The 15116-nt window shown below is 34.9% G+C and overlaps 1 pseudogene; it reads right to left on the reverse strand.

The window, feature by feature from the left end:
• Nucleotides 1-11899: 11899 nt before the first annotated feature.
• LOC120171978 lies at nucleotides 11900-15116 on the reverse strand (annotated as a pseudogene).

The following is a 15116-nucleotide window of genomic DNA, read 5'->3' on the forward strand; positions in this document are numbered from 1 at the left end:
CTAAGCAAGGCAAAACAACCCCAGAAGCTTATTTCTCTTCTTTCCTCATGTTGGCCGACCCCTAAAGAGCACGACCACCCTCTTCTAGCCATAAATCGGCACCGCTATAAAACTCCGATAGGCCTAACGATGGTCGGTTTAACCACAACCTAGACCTAAGCAACCCAAAATAAAAAAAGCCTGAAATAACCCCCCAAACACACTGACAACTGCTCACATTCCTCTCCGACGTATGATGACCGACCACCGACCTTCCGAAAAGAGGCGACCGATCACCGACCGAAACATCCTCACCACATTTGCTTTATTACTTAAAGAAAATAAGCATAAAAAAAGGAAAATTTGGAGTCTAAAGAGATAGTCAATTTTTCTTATTTGCTTTCTGTTTTTACACAAACAGAGGTTACAAAAATGGGGAAGAGAGAGAGATTGTTTCCAACTTTTTTTTTTTGGCTTTTAAAGCCACACAAACTTTAAAAAGGTAAAATTACATGGTTGGTGCCTATATTTTGTTCCTTTTTATTTTAAGATAAAATTAGGGTATTACAATTATATATTCACGTGGAGAAGAAGAAAAAGAGAAAATCTATAATTCTCTTCATCCTTTCTTCCTTCTCTCCACCGTGAGCTTCTGGGCTAAGGTAAGAAATCTTAACTTAGTTAATTCTTGTAATTTTTAATTGGTTTTGATTATTGGGGTATTAGGAAAGCTTGAGAAAACTTAAAGAGAAGTAGAAACTAAAAGATTGATAAGTTATTGGCAATTGAGTAAAGAGGGTTTTTGAGAAAATTGATGAGTAATGATTAGTAAATGGATTTTGAAGTGGAATTTGACTTGTCATAAGATAAAATAAGAAGATTAAGGTGTTGGAAAAGGATTTGGAATATGTTGAATAATGGGTGTAATTTTTAGTTTCAAGTGATTTAGTGGGATTTTGGATGTTTAGGAGTATTAAAGTGATATAAGTTGTTTTAATAAGAGTAGTTGAGTTTAAAGGCCTGAAAGGAGATAAAAGTGGGAGATTTAGCTGAGTTTTGGTAAATTTTCGAGTTGAAATGGGTAATTTCTGGACAAGGGTATCGATACTGGATGAATAGTACCAATATTTCAAAAAAAAATGTTAAATATGGGTTAGTATCGATGGGAAGAACATTATCGATACTAGAAGAACAGTATCGATACTATAAGGTGAAATGGTATGAATCAGTAAAACAATATCAATATTGAAGGAGTAGCATTGATACCAAGGGTATCGATACAAATGGACAAGTATCTGTACCATTTTTGGAAGTCGAATTCCATAATGTAGATTGGGTATCGATACTGAAGTATAGTATCAATACCATAGTGAGGAAGTATCAGTACTGGCATAGAGTATCGATACTTTTCAACTTGAGATTTTGAATAAGATGTTTCGTTTAGCTTAAGTTATTGATGCTTGATTAATAGTAATATGAACATTGATATTCCTCTAGATTGTATTATTGTGTAGATATTGAACGAAGGCAAGTTCTGGACGATTCGACGTTATAAGATATTGGCCAAGAGTGATAAGGATTTTGCTTTAACTAAGTGAGGCAAAAGGGTGAGTGCATACTGCTATAATATATGGTTATATAGAAAGAAGACTTGCGATGAGTTTATTTCCAATGTTTTGATTAAAACAATATTTTTAAAGTTTATTAATATTAGGAATACATGTTTACATGAATATAAGCATGGTTTTGATTTTGTTACTATGTGTACATGCACTGTTTGGATTTTATACTATGTGTTATTGATATATGTGATTATATGAATATGTGATATAAGCTATGAGTAATGTATAAATGGTAAAACCCAAAAGTATGTGATATGAGAGCTAAAGGTATAATTGGCATGCCAAGAGTGGAGGGTTCTACGCGGTCCTTCGGGATAATACTATGTGGTCCTTTAGGACATATTCTACACGGTCCTTCTGGACATTTTTACGTGGTCCTTCGAGAAATTTCTACGTGGCACTTCGGTGCATATTCTATGCGGCACTTCGGTGCAATTCTATGTGGCAGTTTCGACTGCAACCCAGTGCACAACATCAATGCACTCACATACCTTGAGTTCTCAGTGAATTACCATGGGCTATTAAAAGAAATAACATTAATGAACAGTGCATGATAATATATGTTTTGTTAATGAAATGTACTATAGTTTCTTTATTCTATGATTTTTTTTATAAAAGCTAAGAATAAGATTAAATGTTTTTATGTTTTATTTATGCATTTTATGCCTCACTAAGTCAAAGACTTAGCATGTGAGTGTTTCACACGTAGGTTCAAAGAAACCGGAAGAACAAAGCAAGGACAAGTCAAGATAACATATCTTTACAGAAGATCATATCAGAAATAATTTAAGTGGTATGTTCTTTTGTTATATTGAATTTTGTTGGTATGTAATTAGATGTTTAAATCGCATATGATCTATCAGATTTTGTAAACATACTTTATTGTATTTATGTAAATTATTAAGTATTTATGTTTGAATTGAGCTTGAGTTTTTAATATTTATTTTAAGTTAAGGGTTCCACCATTTTAATATAAATAAAAGTTTTAATTTTAAACTACTTTGAAAAGTCAATGATTTGAAAAGTCAATGTGACACATTGGATTCGTATTCAGGTTGAATATAGGTTGGGGGTGTTACAATCATAGTCTAGAGATGGAATAAGAATGTTAAAAAGTTTAAGGATTAATTTAAAATGAGAGTTATAGTTCAAGGATAAAGTTGAAATATTTAAAAATTTAAGGACTAGTTTAAAATGAGATTTCTAGTTTGAGGACGTATAATGCAATTAAGTAATTTCTTTAATAAATTAATGTCGTCAAATAAGATAATAACACCTATCATTATCTTAATTGAAAGAAAATGATGAAATATATAAATAAGTATGAACTTAAAGGGTTAAGAAGAAACAAGTTGAATGCTACTTTGAACGCTCATTTGTTGAAGTCACTTTTGGGTTCTTATTATCAACTCCAAGGATTCAATCATCCATCAATGTTGAGTTTAATATGTTGAGATATCACTTCAAGTTCTCGAGGGATGCAAAAGGGAAATCTTTAAAGAAATTCGATGTTTTATATGTTGGATATATGAACTGCAAAACTACACCTTTAGCAATGATTGGAAATATAAACAGTAATTAAAAGGAACAGATTCGTAAACCGTGTCGTGGTATAACCACTTCTTTAGAAATGAATTCGCCCCGATGTGTGTAATCGCTACAGTAGGCGGACCGTCCTCCGAGGTAAACACGGTCGCTCCGAATTCCGTACACCCGAAATCGGATTGGACTGCCGGTGGTATTGTTCTTCTTATCGAAAGCACACAGAGAGAATATTTAGTAAAACACTTGGAGAGTGAATTCTGAATGTTGAGAGTGAGTTGAGAAGCTGAATATAGCTCTATATTTATAGGCTAGAAATAGGGTTAAAATTGTCTATAAAATTTCAGGATTAAATCTCTTCTTTGTAACAGCTGAAACGTCTAAATGAACCTGACTCATAAATAGTCCAGGTTCATTGCATCATTATTCAGCTATTATAACTCCCGAAATTATATCATGTAACCCCTGGAATTAAATCAAACAACTCCTGATATTAATAGCTTGTCCCCTTTGTACAAAGCTGGAAATCAGTCCAGATACATCTTAACGTTTTTTATTTAATTTAGGAAAACTGTTTAATTTCTGATAACTCTCATAAACCAGTTGTTATCATTTAAATTTAAATAGTCCTCAGCAACCTATAAATATCAGTTGAAATCTTTCACATTTTTTCATTTGTTTCTTTCAAAGAGAAATTCCTCAAGAATTTTCTCTAAAAAGATAGTATCCGCGCGAACGTGTCGAAGACACGTATTACCACGACCACGACCACGAGCTGAGTTGAGCTGAGCCGAGATGAGACGGACGGCGACGGCGGTGCGCGAGAGTCCCCTTGTTCTTTTTTACTCAACAAGGAAGTGGGAAATCCAAACCATAAATACCCCTTCCCAATAGTATTTCCAATACTATGTGGGATTGAGCATTACCAACATTCTCCCACTAATGCGAAAGAATTCTTCTGAAACTCAAAACAAACTTTCCAGAAGAGCAATAGCAAAATTAGTTGCTTAAGCTTATCTGGAACTAGTACATAGTGAACTAGTAAGTGAACTAGTCTGAACTTTCTAATATGGGTAACTCATAACACAACTAACCCCTTCATCCACCTGAGTCCTCGATGTGTAAGATATATATTTACAAAAGTATATATTTGGTCATCTTACCTCAGGATTCTAGTAAGTGTGCTAGAAAAATGGCCCAACATTTTTCATAGAAGGTGGCTAACCCTTCTCATTTACATAGGTTATTTCATCAAGTTTATCTCGATATAAACCACCCTTAACAGGGATATGAAATAATTAAGAGCTTTTATAAAAGCTCAACCTCACAAAGGGTATGGTAACTTTCTTCAAGCTCATTATAAATGAACCACCCAAACTTTGGGCTAAGAAGTCATTAAGAATAAATATTCAACCTCATTTATCGGTAAATTCAATAAGTCCTTCTCACTAGAACCATCCAAATACTTGGATTTGAATTTATTAAGAGCTTAAAAACTCAACCTTTCTGTCGGTAAGTTCATCATTTCCTACCCACTCACTCTGGGTTATGAACTTATTAAGAATAGATATTCAGCCAAAATCGGTAAATTCATCAAGTCTTTCTCACTAAGACCACTCAAAGCCTGGGCTATGAATTTATTAAGATCAATTAAGCTCATCCTGGGCATGCACATTATTCATCATAGGGATAGGCAGTAGGAATGTGCACTATGAGTCTTTCCATGGTTTCATTTGACCTCATGGAACTTAGATAACTAACTTGGGTATCCACCATGAATTCCTCAACAAATGGGCTTTAGACCCATCCCCCTCGACGAATCTAGGACCAGCTTCCGACTTAACCCTTTGGTAAGTGGATCTGCTAGGTTCCTTTCCGACTTCGCATACTCTAAAGAGCACTCCATTCTTTATTAAGTGTCTAACAGATTCATGTCTTATGCGAATGTGTCTTTTCTTACCATTGTAAGTTTGGTTCTTAGACACACATATCGCAGCTTGTGAATCACACAATAATGAAACCGGAGGAGTCGATCTTCCCCACAATGAAATATCTGCTAACAAGCTTCTGAGCCACTCGGCTTCTTGCCCAGCTAGGTCAAGAGCTATAAACTCTGACTTCATGGTAAAATGAGCAATACAAGTATGTTTTGATGATTTCCACGAGATTGCTGCTCCACCCAAAGTAAAAACATAACCGCTCGTAGAGCTTACCTCATCATTATCAGAAACCCAGTTGACATCACAATATCCTTCCATTACCGTAGGAAAGCCAACAAACTCAAGTTTCCAATCCAAAGTACCCTTAAGATAATTCAGTAAGCGTTTAAGAGCAATCCAGTGTTCACCACTCGAATTATGAGTATATCTACTCAGTCTACTCACAACATAAGCAATATCAGGCCGAGTATAGTTCATTAAGAACATTAAGCTTCCAATTAATTTAGCATATTTAGTTTAGGAAACGCTACTTCCTTTATTCTTAACTAGATGTATGCTAGGGTCATAAGGAGTTCGAACAGGGACGACATCAAAACTGTCAAATTTCTTTAGCACTTTCTCTATATAATGCTGACATAAAGAAAATCCCTTCTCAGTTTTCGTAACTTTGACTCCTAAGATTACATCTACTTCTCCCAAATATGTCATCTCAAACTTAGTGGACAAGAAATTTTTAACTTTGTTAATGGACTCAATGTTAAAACTAAAAATCAACATGTCATCAACATAAAGACTTATGATAACGCATTCAATGTCAAACATCTTCGAATACACACAAGCATCCGAACCATTCATAACAAAACCAAAACTAAGAATAGTTTTATGAAATTTAAGTCCATAGAGTGACTTTTTAAGTCTACAGACTTTGCCTTCTATACCAGGTGCTTCAAAACCTAGTGGTTGCTCCATGTAAATCTCCTCATCTAGATCTCCATTCAAGAAAGCAGTCTTAACATCCATTTGATGTACCTGCAACTTATGAATAGAGGCTAGTGCAAATAATGCACGAATCATTGAGATTTTCGTAACGGGAGAGTATGTATCAAAGTAGTCTAAACCAAACCTTTGAGTGAACCCTTTGACGACTAACCTTGCCTTGTATCGCTAAATCGAACCATCTGGCCTTAGTTTCTTCCGGAAAGACCCATTTGTTGGAGATTGGTTTGAATCCCTTAGGCAAGTAAACTAATTCCCAAGTATGATTAGACATTATCGATTCTAGTTCATCATTAACAACGCTTTTCTAAAAACTAGCATCGATAGATCTTATAGCTTCTTCAAAAGTTTTAGGATCCTCATCTAACAGAAAAATTTGAGCTATAGGATCTGAAATGGAGTCTAAATCATTTATCTCAGAAATAAAGGAAGTAATAAAGTTTGGTCCAAAAGAGGTTTCAACTCTTTGCCTTTTACTTCTTCTAGGCTCAAAATCAATTTGTTCAGAAGACCTAGTAGGATTACTAGAAGAAGTTGATGGAATATATTCTATTTGTGTTTCAATATTTATTCTCAGTTCCTTTAAAGGAAAAGTATTTTTAAAGAAAACAGCATCACTTGACTCACAAATAGAATAATCTTGTAAAAGCATGATTTGTATGCAACACTATTCGTAGCATACCCTATAAACACTGCATCAACGGTTTTAGGTCCCATGGTGGATTTCTTAAAGTCTGGGAACCCACTTTAGCCAGACACCCCCACACTTTCAGGTATTGTAAATTAGGAGCGTATCCTTTCCACAATTCATATGGGTTAGAATCTAATTTCTTATGAGGAACTCGGTTCAAGATATGAGTTAACGATAGAATGGCTTCCCCCCACATGTTATCAGATAACCCTGAACTATTAGTAAAAAATTCATCATCTCTTTTAAAGTTCTACTTTTTCTTTCGGCTATACCATTCTGTTGAGGAAAATAGGGGGCTAAAGTTTCATGAATTATGTCATTCTTTTCACAAATATCTTTTAAGAAATTAGATTCATATTCACCACCTCTATCAGATCTAACCCGTTTGATTCTCCTGTCTAACTGATTTTCAACTTCTGCCTTATAAATAAGAAATAAGTTTTCAGCTTCATCTTTAGTCCTTAGGAGATAAACTTTTGTATATCTTGAATAATCATCTACAAAAGTTATGTAGTAGTGTTTTCCTCCTTTACTTTTAGTGTTTCTAAAATCTGCTAGATCAGTATGAATAAGTTCTAACAACTCAGTCTTTCTATTAGAAACAGTCTTAAAGTGAGGTCTAGTATGCTTAGCTTCTACACAAATCTCACATTTGTTAAAGCTAGTTGTGTCTAGTTTAGGCAGAACATTCATATTTATTAATTTCTTTAAAGAATGAATATTCACGTGTCCTAATCTAGCATGCCACATATCAATGGATTCAACAATATAAACAAAAGGTAGCTTTATTTTCATTAAATTGAGTTTCTATGACAAATAAACCATTGCTTAAAAACACTTTCCCAACATAATCATCATTTCAGGAAAGTACAAGTTTATATGCCTCAAAAACTAACTTAATGCCTGCCTTATTCAGAAGCCCACCACTTATCAAATTTCTGCTCAAGGCAGATACATACAGAACATTATTTAAAGCCAGAGTTTTACCAGAGGTCAGCTTGAGTAAAACCTTGCTTTTTCCTAACACTTCAGAGCTGCTAGAGTTCCTATGTACACACATTCACCTACGTTCCCATCCTCGAATTCGGTGAAAAACTCCTTCCTTGCGCAAAATACTTTGAAGAGCCAGTGTCAACAACTCATTCCGAATTGTTTTCCACCAAATTGACTTCTGAGACCACCGCAACAATGATCTCATCATCTTCTTCTACAACGTGCATCTGGGGCTTGTTTTCATTATGGCGGTCTGAGCGGTGTTGGCATTGGTAAGCTTTGTGGCCGGGTAAACCACATACATAGCACTTGAGCGTCTTTCTTTCAGGTTTGGCCTTTCCTGACTTCTTGAAGTTGGTAGCCTTCTGAGGTTTCGTCTTCTTGTCTTGATTCTCACGTTTCATGATCTGCTTAAATTTAGACTCAACCAAGTTAGCTCTAAAAGATAAATTAATCATAGAATTAGTAAGTTTATCTTTTAAACGGTTGGCTTCTTCAATCTTCGTATGGCCCATGAGCTCTTCAAGCGAAATTTCTCTCTTCTTATGCTTAAGAGAGTTATTGTAGTCAGACCAGGACTTGGGCAGCTTCTCAATGAGAACATTGCTTGCAGCACCTCGCACATTTGCATCCCTTCGGCGATGATCAGAGACTAGGTTCTCATAGTTATGGACTTGATCCATTATCGGCTTGTTATCAGTCATCTAGAACTTAAGCCATTCGCCGACAACGTACTTCTTGATGCCAGCATCGTCCGCACCATACTTTTTATCGAGAGTATCCCATATTGCCTTGGCACTTTTTTCTCTAAGGAACATATCAAATAATTTATTTGACATGTGACTGAGCAGATGTCCTCGCACTGTTTTGTTATCTTTCTCGTACTTCTCTTAGGTAGCGAGTGCAGTAGCGGCAGTTGCTAGGGCATCATCATTGAGGACCGCATCAGTATCATTATCGGTAGCTGGGGTTGGCGGCATGGTAGGTGGTGGCTTGAGCAACACGTAGTCAAGATCAAGTTGCTCGAAGAATATCAGGATTCTTTGGGACCACCTTCTATAATTCTTTCCATCAAGTGCATCGAGCTTGGAAAGATCGGGTATCAGTTTGCTCAAAGGTGTTAACATGATTACAGTATATAGAATTCTTTTATAAATTGTTGGATATATGAACTGCAAAACTACACCGTTAGCACTGACTGGAATATAAACAGTAATTAAAAGGAACATATTCGTAAACCGTGTCGTGGTATAACCACTGCCTTAGAAACGAATTCGCCTCGATGTGTGTAATCGTTGCAGTAGGCGGACCGTCCCCCGAGGTTAACACGGTTGCTCCGAATTTCGTACACCCAAAATCGGAGTGGACTGCCGGTGGTATTGTTCTTCTTATCAGAAAGCACACAGAGAGAATATTTAGAAAAACACTTGGAGAGTGAATTCTGAATGTTGAGAGTGAGTTGAGAAGCTGAATATAGCTCTCTATTTATAGGCTAGAAATAGGGTTAAAATCATCCATAAAATTTCAGGATTAAATCTCTTCTTTGTAACAGCTGAAACGTCTAGATGAACCTGACTCAGAAATAGTCCAGGTTCATTGCATCATTATTCAGCTATTATAACTCCCGAAATTATATCATGTAACCCCTGGAATTAAATCAAATAACTTCTGATATTAACAGCTTGTCCCCTTTGTAGAAAGCTGGAAATCAGTCCATATACATCTTAACGTTTTTGATTTAATTTAGGAAAAGCTGTTTAATTTCTGACAACTCTCATAAACCAGCTGTTATCATTTAAATTTAAACAGTCCTCAGCAGCCTATAAATATCAGTTGAAATCTTTCACATTTTTCCATTTGTTTCTTTCAAAGAGAAATTCCTCAAGAATTTTCTCTAAAAAGATAGTATCCGCGCGAAGTGTCGAAGACACATATTACCACGACCACGAGACGAGACGGCGGTGCGCGAGAGTCCCCCTTGTTCTCTTTCACTCAATAAGGAAGTGGGAAATCCAAACCATAAATACTCATTCCCAATAGTATTTCCAATACTATGTGGGATTGAGCATTACCAACATTATATTAATTGGGAAAAATATAAAATAATATATGTTAAAAAATTGATGTTAGAAGATGAAAAAGGTTACAAAGAAATAACTTTTACTTTCAAGATTTTGGTGAAAGCAATATTTTACAATGTCATAAGGTTATCCTTCAAATATTTTCTTTCAAAAAAATTAAATAATTAATTTAATTTAGTAATTTAGTCTTAGATTCCTTCAAATAATTAGTTTTTTTTACATGAATTAAGTAGTGTTGTGGTAAATGAATTGTTGTTATTCTTTGAGGTTCAAATTTAAGCTCCATGAATACAATGAGTATCAACATCCAATATCAAGTGGTTGAGAGTTGTTTTAAACATATATTTTCTTCTTTTTACCCAATATTAATAAAAAAAAAAGTCTACCTCTATTTAAAGCATTTTTTTGCACAAACCACGTGACCTCTATAGTAAAGAAATTGTTAATTTTTCTTGAGGACCCAGGTTCGAGTACCATAGATGTCAGAGGTGAGAGCGTTAATATCTAAAAGTTGAGTCATTTTTAAACATATATGCCCTTGTACTTACCATATTAATAACTTTAATAATAAAATGACATTATCTTGATTCAACTACTATATATATATAAATGTACGGGCGCGTGTGTATGGATATATTATGTCAACTATGAAATGAAAATTTTACTTAAAATAATTATTCTAATAAAAATAATTTTAATAATTAAAGTACTTAAAAATTAATTATTATTTATGTAGTTTATCTTTCTCTTTCTTTTCCTCCACTTTCTCATTATTATTGTGACATAATGATAAAAATATATTTAAATGTTAATTAAATAATCATTTTGATTTATATTTTTTTTTGAACATTTTGATCCAAAATGTTTCATTTTGTGGAGTAAAAAAACTCTTTCATGGATGAAACTGTTAATTGGCAAAAGATCAACGTTTTAGAATAGAATATTCTTGCCATAAAATAAAATTTTATACTTCAGAAAATTAAAATAACTATTTCATTAAATATAAATTTTTTACCTTAAAACTAAACGTTGGGATCAAAATAGTTAAAAAATAAAAATATAGTATTTATTATTATTATTATTATTACTATTATTATTAGTTGAAGTTTACTTGACAGTTTAACACCTAACATCATATCAATCCATGCCGAACCCACCACCTTATCTATTATCTTTTTCCTTCATTCAAAAGCAGCAGCAGCAGATGCATTAATCCTCCTATAAATTTTGATTGTTTTAATATATTTCATATATAATTGTGATTGATGATATATGCTTTTAGTATTTGTGGTACGAATTTATTGTGACATTGGGCTTGGATCATTGTGTTATTAGTGGAGGATGTATTGTTGAGTTTGTAATGATGGTGACGCGTTGATTAGTTGTTCCGGCTAGTTGATGATGGTTGAAGCCAAGTAAAATTTGATATGTGATGAAATGTCCTACTTTATGACATGATTTGATCATTATGTGATAGGTGATTGAACATGTTAGTGCATCTTGCGATTACAATAAATATTATAACTTGTTGGATGTAAGTGAACTTGACATGTCACAACACAACTTGGTTGAAATTGAACATTAGGGGTCTATGTTTTTATCTTGCGAGAAATTTGCTTTGGACTATTTGTTGCATTATTACCCATTTGGTATATTACTGTAATTCATGGATGTTAAAACAATAGATTGATTGCACTATCTCAGTGGTCAAGGAACTTGTTATCTTTTGAGGTTTGGAGTTCGAACATCTTGTATGTAGAGATATGAACATTCATTGTCAAACGATTAAGAGTATTCGAATAGATTCTACCCTTGTATTCACTCCAAATTTGTCAAAAAAAAATTTAGCCTAATAGACTCCTCTCGTAGGGCCTGTTCTGTCTAGTTTCAAGGCATAAAAGGGATGTATTTTGGAGTATAAAAACAGTAAATAGCCTACTGGAAACCAAATGGACTGGACTGCCCTGATTTGCTTCATTATAACATCACTTACTCGAGTAAGCTCTTCAGCCGGATAAAGGGTGCTACGTGTAGGGGTATCTGCCCCTACATTTTACATGTAATATGTGTATACTGTTTACATTATCAAACCAAAATTGTTATTATCTTTTCCAAATTGCAACTCCTAAGCTCTTAAATCAAATGAATTTTCCATCTCATCAATTGGAAGAACCACACGGAAGCTCACTTTCAAAGAATGCTGAATGAAGTGCCCTCACACACTGCTCTGCTTCGTTGTCATTTACAACCAATGATATATTAACCTGGAAAGGTAAAACAGAGCACAGAAACCCAATGAGACCAAATTTAATGGTTGGAAGCTTGGAGACTAGAGAGAAACTAAAAATGAAATAGTAGAAGAGACCTTAGATGCACCCTGAGAGATCATTTGAACATTGACTCCATTGATCCTAAGGACGTTAAATGCCTGTTGCAATATTCAACCATCAATAGAATTTGCAGTAAAGACATATCCCATGCTTGCTTAACTCTGAATCTCATAAAATCAAATTCAAAGATGATTTAAAAGTTCTCATCTTGTAGATTGATGCAGTACCTTCTCCAGTATAAGTGAGGATCTCTCGACATTCCCAATGAGAGAAATGATAGACCTGTGTTGAAGCAGATTAACAACAGCAATTTTCTCGAGTTCTTCTACAACATGGTCAAGTTCCTGTCAAGAGAAAATATAGAGTGGAAATGATTCAGATTTCTTCAGATCAAGCATAAAATTTCTAATTAATTAAAGCATGAAGTACATCGCTTGCCTGCGGAATTAACCATCTGCTCCAAAGTTTTGACGGATCCAAAGTCAGGGAAATACTGACTTCACTAGTAGCTACAACATCCACAGAGATGCCTAAATCTTCAAAGATAGAAAATACCTGCACAGATAAAAAAAGGATATGGATAAATTGCACAAGATAGAGATGTAAAAGAACAGAGAGCATTGCAATAAATAAAAGGCCTTCAAACCTTGGCAAGAAAGCCAAATTGACCAAGCATTCGTGTGCTGACAATATCCAACATGGTGACATTCCGTTTCAAAACAATGCTGGTGAGTCCTGCCTGCAGTTAGGAAAAGAATGATTAGACCCATTCATATTTCATTAAAGAAAGCAACAAGAACTATCAGCTGCTACAAACCTTAGTCATGTCTCTACTCCTTGTGATGAGAGTTCCCGGAGCTTTAGGATTGTAAGAATTTTTAACCCTGACAGGAATATCACCCTCTCTAGCTGGTCTCATGGATTGTGGATGCAAAACCTGAAGGAGTTGATGAGTATCGAATTCACTCAGTTTGCGATGGTTACATCATTAAATGATAATTACACGACATACAATATATATGTTAGGATTGAACTCCATCCCCTTCCCCAAACTTTTAATAATAAAAAGAAAAAAAAAAGATAGGAAAATATTGCCTGAGCACCACAATAAGCCAATTCAGCTGCTTCTTCAAATGTCAGATATGGTACAGGTTCAGCACGTGGATATATGTTAGGATCACAGGTCAAAACACCATCAACTTCTTTCCATAACTGCAATGAATCGAAAAATACTGTTGTACCTTACAAAAGTTTGCATTATGAAAGAAACAGGTCCTAAATTTACAAGCATATTTGCTTTTGTTAAAACTTTTGGGGCATAGTTGATTTGCAGATTTAGAATTTAGATGTTTGTTGATTATGAAATGGCACCATCTTTATGCATCAGTAGCTTTATGACTTATACAAGTTCAGACCCTGAACAGATGTAATGACCTGAATTTCCCGAAACCCCAATGCTTTTCCGATGGTTGTGGCAGTCAAATCACTACCGCCCCTACCTAAAGTAGTTATTGCACAAGATCTCCAGCCCTACAACAACATTAACAGTTGAAAAACAAAAGCATTATCAAATGAAATCGTTTCGGTAAAATGTCAGCTGCTGTTATACCTTTCCAAGGAAGCCAGTAACGATTGGGATTGCAGGATCACTGTTCCAATCATCATTTAATCTTTTTGCAACAGCTGCGTAAGTTGCTTCCAGAATATCAGCATTTGTGAAGTCATCAGTGGTAATGAAACCAATTTCAAAAGCATCATACTGCAGAGCAGGACATTGGCTTAAAATTTCCACTCCTTGATAAGGAAATGTAGAGAACAAAATACCATTGATAAACAGTGATTAAAAATGAAGCATGGAGATGCCAAGTATCCTAATGAACGCAGATTAAAATTTTGAACCACCAGAAAGAAAGAAAGACAACTTTATAGAGTAAGTGAATCATACTTGACGGGCCTTAACACCAATTTTATTCAAATATGCAGCAAATATCCTTGTAGACACGCACTCCCCAAATGAGACTAAATAGTCTCTTGTCCTTAATGTTAACTCTTTCATCATAGCAATTCCTTTTAAGAGCTGCTGCAATTCTTCTAGGTGCCCTACAAAAGGTTTTTTCATGCAAGAAGGTAAGATAGAAACCAGAATTCCTAAGCCTAAACTAAAAACTTAATGAAGAGGCTAGAACGAAAGAAGCACACCATCAACAATCAACCGATCCACTCCTAGCTCATCAACAGTCCTGGGTATTAAAATTGAAAAGAGATGTACAAATTATATATTTATATGACAACTCTACATGTTTACTACCAAAAAGCAAGAAGCTTGCTCTTGTTCTTACCTATGATGCAGCTCTTTAATGAAGAGCAATTCTTCAATAGTATCTACCTTATTAACACCACAGCTGACAGCTTTTTCCCCAGCCTAATCATCAGATCAAAACCGAGTTCTTAGCAAACCATTGTAGCTCTAGAGTCAAAGAAACTAAATGGATAGATAAATATGGTAGTTACTAGCAAAAGCTTATTGGTTGTCTTTCCCATGGCAGAGAGAACAATGAATGGGCTTTCATCGGTGAAACTAAGTATAAGGTCAGCAACCTCTCTCATTCGATCAGCGGAAGCCACTGAGGATCCACCGAACTTCATCACACACGTCAATTCATTCTTTGCTTCTCCCAAGCTTGATTTCTCTATCTCATTCCTTTCAATCACATCCACATTTCCTTGTTCGCAACTAACTTTAAAGACTCTACTTTTACAACAATGTTTTTGAATTAGGTCCCGGCTTAATTTAGAATAACTTGGAGACTGGAATGACGCAAAATGAAGCTGGTTCGAAAGTGCCGAGTGACAGTTTAAAGAAGTAAGCTTTGGAAATGATGAGACGGCGGGGTTTTTACGCCGGAAAATTGCGAAGAAGCGGCCATTGTAATAAACGGAAT

Source organism: Hibiscus syriacus, unplaced genomic scaffold (genome assembly GCF_006381635.1).
Source record: "Hibiscus syriacus cultivar Baekdansim isolate YM2019G1 unplaced genomic scaffold, ASM638163v2 tig00111841_pilon, whole genome shotgun sequence".
NCBI classification, from domain to species: domain Eukaryota; kingdom Viridiplantae; phylum Streptophyta; class Magnoliopsida; order Malvales; family Malvaceae; genus Hibiscus; species Hibiscus syriacus.